Here is a 6,000-nt window from a genome sequence, read left to right on the forward strand (position 1 = left end):
AGCCTGGGAACCTCCATATGCCGCAGGAGCGGCCCAAGAAATGGCAAAAAGACAAAAAAAAAAAAAAAAAAAAAGAATTACTCGAGGAGTTCTCTTGTGGCACATCGGCTTGGGTCGCTGCTCTGGCGCCCATTCAAAACCTGGTCTGGGAACGTCCATATGCCAAGGGCATGGACAAAAAAAAAAAAAAAAAATTAGTTGAGATATTGTACTTCAAATGCTTGGCACAATGTCTGATATAAAAATTCAACACATGATAGCTGCTATCATATGTAACAGACTTCTTTTAAAATTATGAGAGCAGTGATTACAACTGCACTTTAATATCAATGAAAATATTCACTACCAAAAACAGCACAATTATGCAAATAGTGTGAATATTACTACTAAGCTGATTGCTGCCACTATTGAAATGGTATAACCCAGATGGTTTTAGGGTTATTTCATAAGAACAAGTAATGACTAGCAAATCATTGACTATTCCAGAGCATAAGACAGCACACTAATTTTCTTTTTCTTTCCTTCTTCCTTTCTTTTTTCTTTCTTTTTCTGCTTAACATAGTTTATTACAAAAAAAATAGAAGATAGAATAATCCTTAACCAACAAAACAAACACAGAAAAAGATATTTGCACAGAAAAAAACATTCACTGGTATCTTAGAAATTCTATATATTAACATAACAATTAAAAACAAATTCCTATTGTAAAAATGCTATGAAAGTGGATAGAAAAAAAATCTGACTATATTTTCTATTCTTTTTTTATTACTCAATGAATTTTATTACATTTATAGTTGTACAATGATCATCACAACCAAATTATAGCATTTCCATCCCAAACTCCCAGCGCATTTTTCCTTCTTTCTGCCTTTCTGTCTGTCCTTTTGGGGCCGAACCCATGGCATGTGGAAGTTCCCAGGACAGGGGTCTAATTGGAGCTATAGCTGCCGGCCTATGCCTTCTCACAGCAATGCTAAATCTGTATCTTCAACCTACACCACAGCTCACCACAATGCCTGATCCATAACTCACTGAGCAGGGCCAGGGATTGAACCCACGTCCTCATGGATACTAGTCAGGTTCGTTACCACTGAGCCACAATGGGAACTTCAACACACTAATTTTCTATAGAGCTAGCATATTTATAAATATAGGATAGAAAATTTTATCATGGAGTTCCCATCGTGGCGCAGTGTTTAACGAATCCGATGAGGAACCATGAGGTTGTGGGTTCGATCCTTGCTTGGCCTTGTTCAGTGGGTTAAGGATCCGGCGTTGCCGTGAGCTATGGTGTAGGTCGCAGACGTGGCTCGGATCGTGCGTTGCTGTGGCTCTGGCGTAGGCTGGCAGCTACAGCTCCGATTTGACCCCTAGCCTGGGAACCTCCATATGCCGTGGGAGCGGCCCAAGAAATGGCAAAAAGACAAAAAAAAAAAAAAAAAGAAGAAAATTTTATCATATGCTAGTGGAAAAATATTTAAAACCTGCCAACTAATGTTATTTATGAATACTAGTACAAAAATCCTAAATAAAATTATTCAAGTATGAGTTAGATATTTCTCAGTTACAAGTGGCAGACAATTCTACTAAAACCTGGCTTAGGCAGAAAAGGGACTCAAGAGTTGAATGTAAAGAAGTAGGGGTAGGTGAGGCTTAGGGCGTGAAAACAGAAAATCAGTCTTCTCATGCTCAGTTTTTCTGTTACTACATCTCTCAGTTCTACTTCTGCATTGAGTGAAAGCAGAATAGGTAATTCAAACCAAGCTGCTTATTATAGACAACTTTAAAAGCTGGTCAAAATATAAAGCTCTGTCTCTGTGAAAGTATCACAGAGATAACAAGATACCAAGGAACTGCTAGAATGAGATTCTGAGAAAAGACAGGAATCCTGAAAAGTAGAGATGGAAAACAGTTTTACCTCTGTTCTGTTACATTTGATAGAATTAGTTTCCTAAGTCCCTGTCTCACCATAGCAAAGCATTGTAATGGCAGACGTTTTACAAATTTATTAAAGCGAAAATACATTTTCAAAGAAAGAGAGCTCACACACGTGCAGGTTAAAAGAGAGGCCCAACGCCCTTCACAGCTGTTTTTATATCCCCACGATGTGGGCCTGTGTGGAGACCCAATTTCTCCTACCCCAGCCCCCTACACTATGTGTAAGAGCTGAGTGTTGTTTGATCTCTGTATGGGGCATATTTGATCTTCTGATTGGTTTCAGCAGGATACCTTATTTGCATGGAGTACAGGTTATATAGAAGTGGGTGAGGAATGGGCCTTCCCTACTTGGTTGTTCAAGGTGGGGGAAGGGGCATTACAATGAGACACAGCCAGAGGCTTTTGGGTTTAATCTCCTTGAAGGGGACTTGAAGCCTATAACACATTTGCCAAAGCAAAAAGTTATCCGAGAGGCTAGGTGCCTTTTGAGAGGGACAAATGGGATATATATTGGAGTTCAGGGCACACTGAGGATTAGAGCTCTGGTAGACTATACCTATTTGTGTTGCTAGGAGGGCAGAAACCACTTCACGGATTTACAAAAAGAGGAACTTATTGAAGGGAACTGATTGCACAGATGATGGAGGATCTGAAACCCAATTGGAATGCCACAGCTTAATAAGAGCAAGATGCCATGATCACTCCTGGGTTGCAGATATAGAAGTAAGAGACAATGTCACTAGAGTTTAGGGGTTACCCAGTGGAAGCCAGAACTGTGTGGGGCTGTTCAGTAGGGGCAACAAAGAAAATGGAGCCATTGCTAGAGAAGATGCCCAAAGCAGAGAGAAAGGTTCTGGTCTCTTTCTTCCTCCCAAGCATGGAGGCTTTCCCCTCAAGGTGTGGGGAGGCTGGGAGCCAGAGAAAGTGGAAGAATAGGACAAACATGGCCAGGAGATCACAGACCCCAAAAACTGCACCCCAGGGATGAGAATAAACCAGAACTAAAGTGTTTCCTTCCATTACAGTTTATTACACTACTGTCACATTTTACATGCAAATGTCTCAAGGCATCAGGCCACTATATTTATAGCAGAATACAAGTTAGAACAACTGGAACTATGTTACGAGACCTGGCTTTGCGATTGATAAGATGACCGGCCTAGTTCTGTACACTTTTCCCTCCTTTGCTCCTAACCGTATATCCATAGAGCCATATATTTAGCACAGCGCACCTTAGGTATCCATAGAAAAAATTTCCCATGGGTTTTTAAAGTTGTGATAAGAACATATAACATAAAATTAACCATCTTCACCATTTTAAGTGTATAGTTCAGTAATTTTAAGTATATTTACATTGTTGTATGACAGATTTCCAGAACTTTTTCATCTTACAAAACTGAAACTCCACATCATTAAACAAGAAATTCTCATTTTCTCCTCAGTCCCCAGTAACCACCATTTTACTTTGTTTCTATGAATTCTTAAGGGATTTTATTTGCACATATACATACAGATATCAAATCAAATATGACAAGGTGTTTACAATCGTTGAATCCACATGGTGTATATGTAGACTACTTGTACTATTTCAACTTTTCTGTGTGAAATTTTTCATGATAAAAAGATGAATAGGAGTTCCTTTCATGGCTCAGCGGTTAACGACTAGTATCCATGAGGATGAAGGTTCGATCCCTGGCCTTGCTCAGTGGGTTAAGGATCCAGTGTTGCCATGAGCCGTGGTGTAGGTTGCAGACATGGCTTGGATCTGGCATGGCTGTGGCTGTGGCATAGGCCATCAGCTGTAGCTCTGATTCAACCCCTAGCCTGGGAATCTCCATATGCCATGGGTTCAGCCCTAAAATAGCACACACGCGCACACACAAATGAATAAGGAGTTCCCATCGTGGCTCAGCGGTTAATGAACCCCACCTGGATCCATGAGGATGCAGGTTCCATCCCTGGCCTCACTTAGTGGGTGAAGGGTCTGGTGTTGCCGTGAGCTGTGGTGTAGGTCACAGATGCAGCTCGGATCTGGTGTTGCTGTGGCACAGGCTGGCAGCTGTAGATTGATTTGACCCTATCCTGGGAACCTCCACATGCTGCAGGTGTGGCCCTAAAAAGACAAAAAAAAAAAAAAAAAGATGAATAAAAAATAATTAAATGATTGGGCAAAATAGAAATAGTAGAAATAAGGTAAAAATGGATATTTTTGGGCAAACAAAACTGAAAGATTTTGCCACCAGAAGACTCCAACTCAAAGAAATTTGAAAGAATCTTCAAGAAAAGGAAAATTGATACCAGATATTAAATCAGATATACAGGAACTATTGGAGAGCAGTGAAAATGGTGTGTGCTGTTATGAAAATAATGTCATTGACACTAGAGATGAGCATGGTGTATTATTTGAGGGTAGTAATGACTCAGTTTTTAACTGAGTGAACACCTAAGATGAAAATTCTCTACATATAATGGTGATGAAAAATCTTTGTGCTCTAAAGGGAGTGATTTTCCGGGATTTCAGGATGAAGAAGAAAACTTTTCAATGATAAAATAAAAATGAAATTATAGTATGGCAGCTCCTCAAAAAATTAAAAAATAATATTACTATATGATCTAGCAATTCCACTTTATGGTACATATCCAAAAAGAATTGAAAGCAGGGGAGTTCCCACTGTACCTCAGTGGTTTGCAAACCCAATCAGTATCCATGGGGATGCAGGTTTGATCCCTGGTCTTGTTCATTGAGTTAAGGTTCCGGCATTGCCATGAGCTGTGGTGTAGGTCACAGATGTGGCTTGGATCTGGCATTGCTGTGGCTGCTTGGAATCAGCTTCTAGCCTGGGAACTTCCATATGCCACAGGTGCAGGTCTTAAAAAAAAAAAAAAAAAAAAAACTCATGAAAAGAAAAAGCATTAAAAGTAGGGCCCTGAGGACATATTTGTACATAGCACATATAATTCATAGCAGGGTTATTCACCTTAGCCAAGAGGTGGAAGCAACTAAAGTGTCCATTGACAGATGAATGGATAAACAAATGTGGTATATACATACTATGAAATACTATTCAGCCATTAAAAAGGAAGGAAATTTTGACACATAGGTAACATGAATGAACTTTAAAGACATTATGCTAAGTGAAATAAGCAATACACATAAGGACAAACATTGTATGATTCTGAAGAGTGAATAGGTAACCTACAGAATGAGAGAAAATATTTGTAAACTGTATATCTGATAAGGGATTAATATCCAAAAATATATAAGGACAATTAATTCAATAGCAAAGAGAATAACATGATTAAAAAATGGACAAAGGGCCTGAGTAGACATTTTTCCAAAGAAGACATATGAATGGTTAACAAGTATATGTAAATGTGCGCAACATAGAGAACAGTCTTCATTAAATTAATAATTTATAAAGATGCTAATTTTCCCTAATTTATTTATGTATTTTTTTCTCTCTTTTTAGGGCTGCACCTGCTGGCATATGGAAGTTCCCAGGCTAGGGGTCAAATCAGAGCTGCAGCTGCCAGCCACACCCATAGCCACAGCAACGCCAGATCCAAGCCACGTCTGCAACCTACACCACAGCTCATGGCAATGCTGGATCCTTAATCCACTGAGCAAGGCCAGGGATCGAACCCACATCCTCATGGTTACTAGTTGGGTTCTTAACCCACTGAGCCATGATGGGAACTCCATAATTTCCCCTAATTTATAAATTTAACAGGATCCCACTAAATATACCTATATTGTATATTTGGTTGTTTTTTGAAGTAGACACCAGATTTCTCAGTTCATATGGGAAAATATATGTGTAAAAATATGCAAAAAAATCTCTAAAAGAGAAAAGAAATTAGGAGGAATTTTTACTCAGTGTTTTTTTTCTTTTTTCTTTTATTTGTCTTTTGTCTCTTTTTAGGGCTGCATTCATAGCATATGGAGGTTCCCAGGCTAGGGATCTAATCGGAGCTGTAGCCGCTGGCCTATGCCACAGCCACAGCAACTCGGGATCCGAGCTGCGTCTGCGACCTACACCACAGCTCACAGCAACGCCAGAT

Source organism: Sus scrofa, chromosome X, assembly GCF_000003025.6.
Source record: "Sus scrofa isolate TJ Tabasco breed Duroc chromosome X, Sscrofa11.1, whole genome shotgun sequence".
Taxonomy (NCBI): domain Eukaryota; kingdom Metazoa; phylum Chordata; class Mammalia; order Artiodactyla; family Suidae; genus Sus; species Sus scrofa.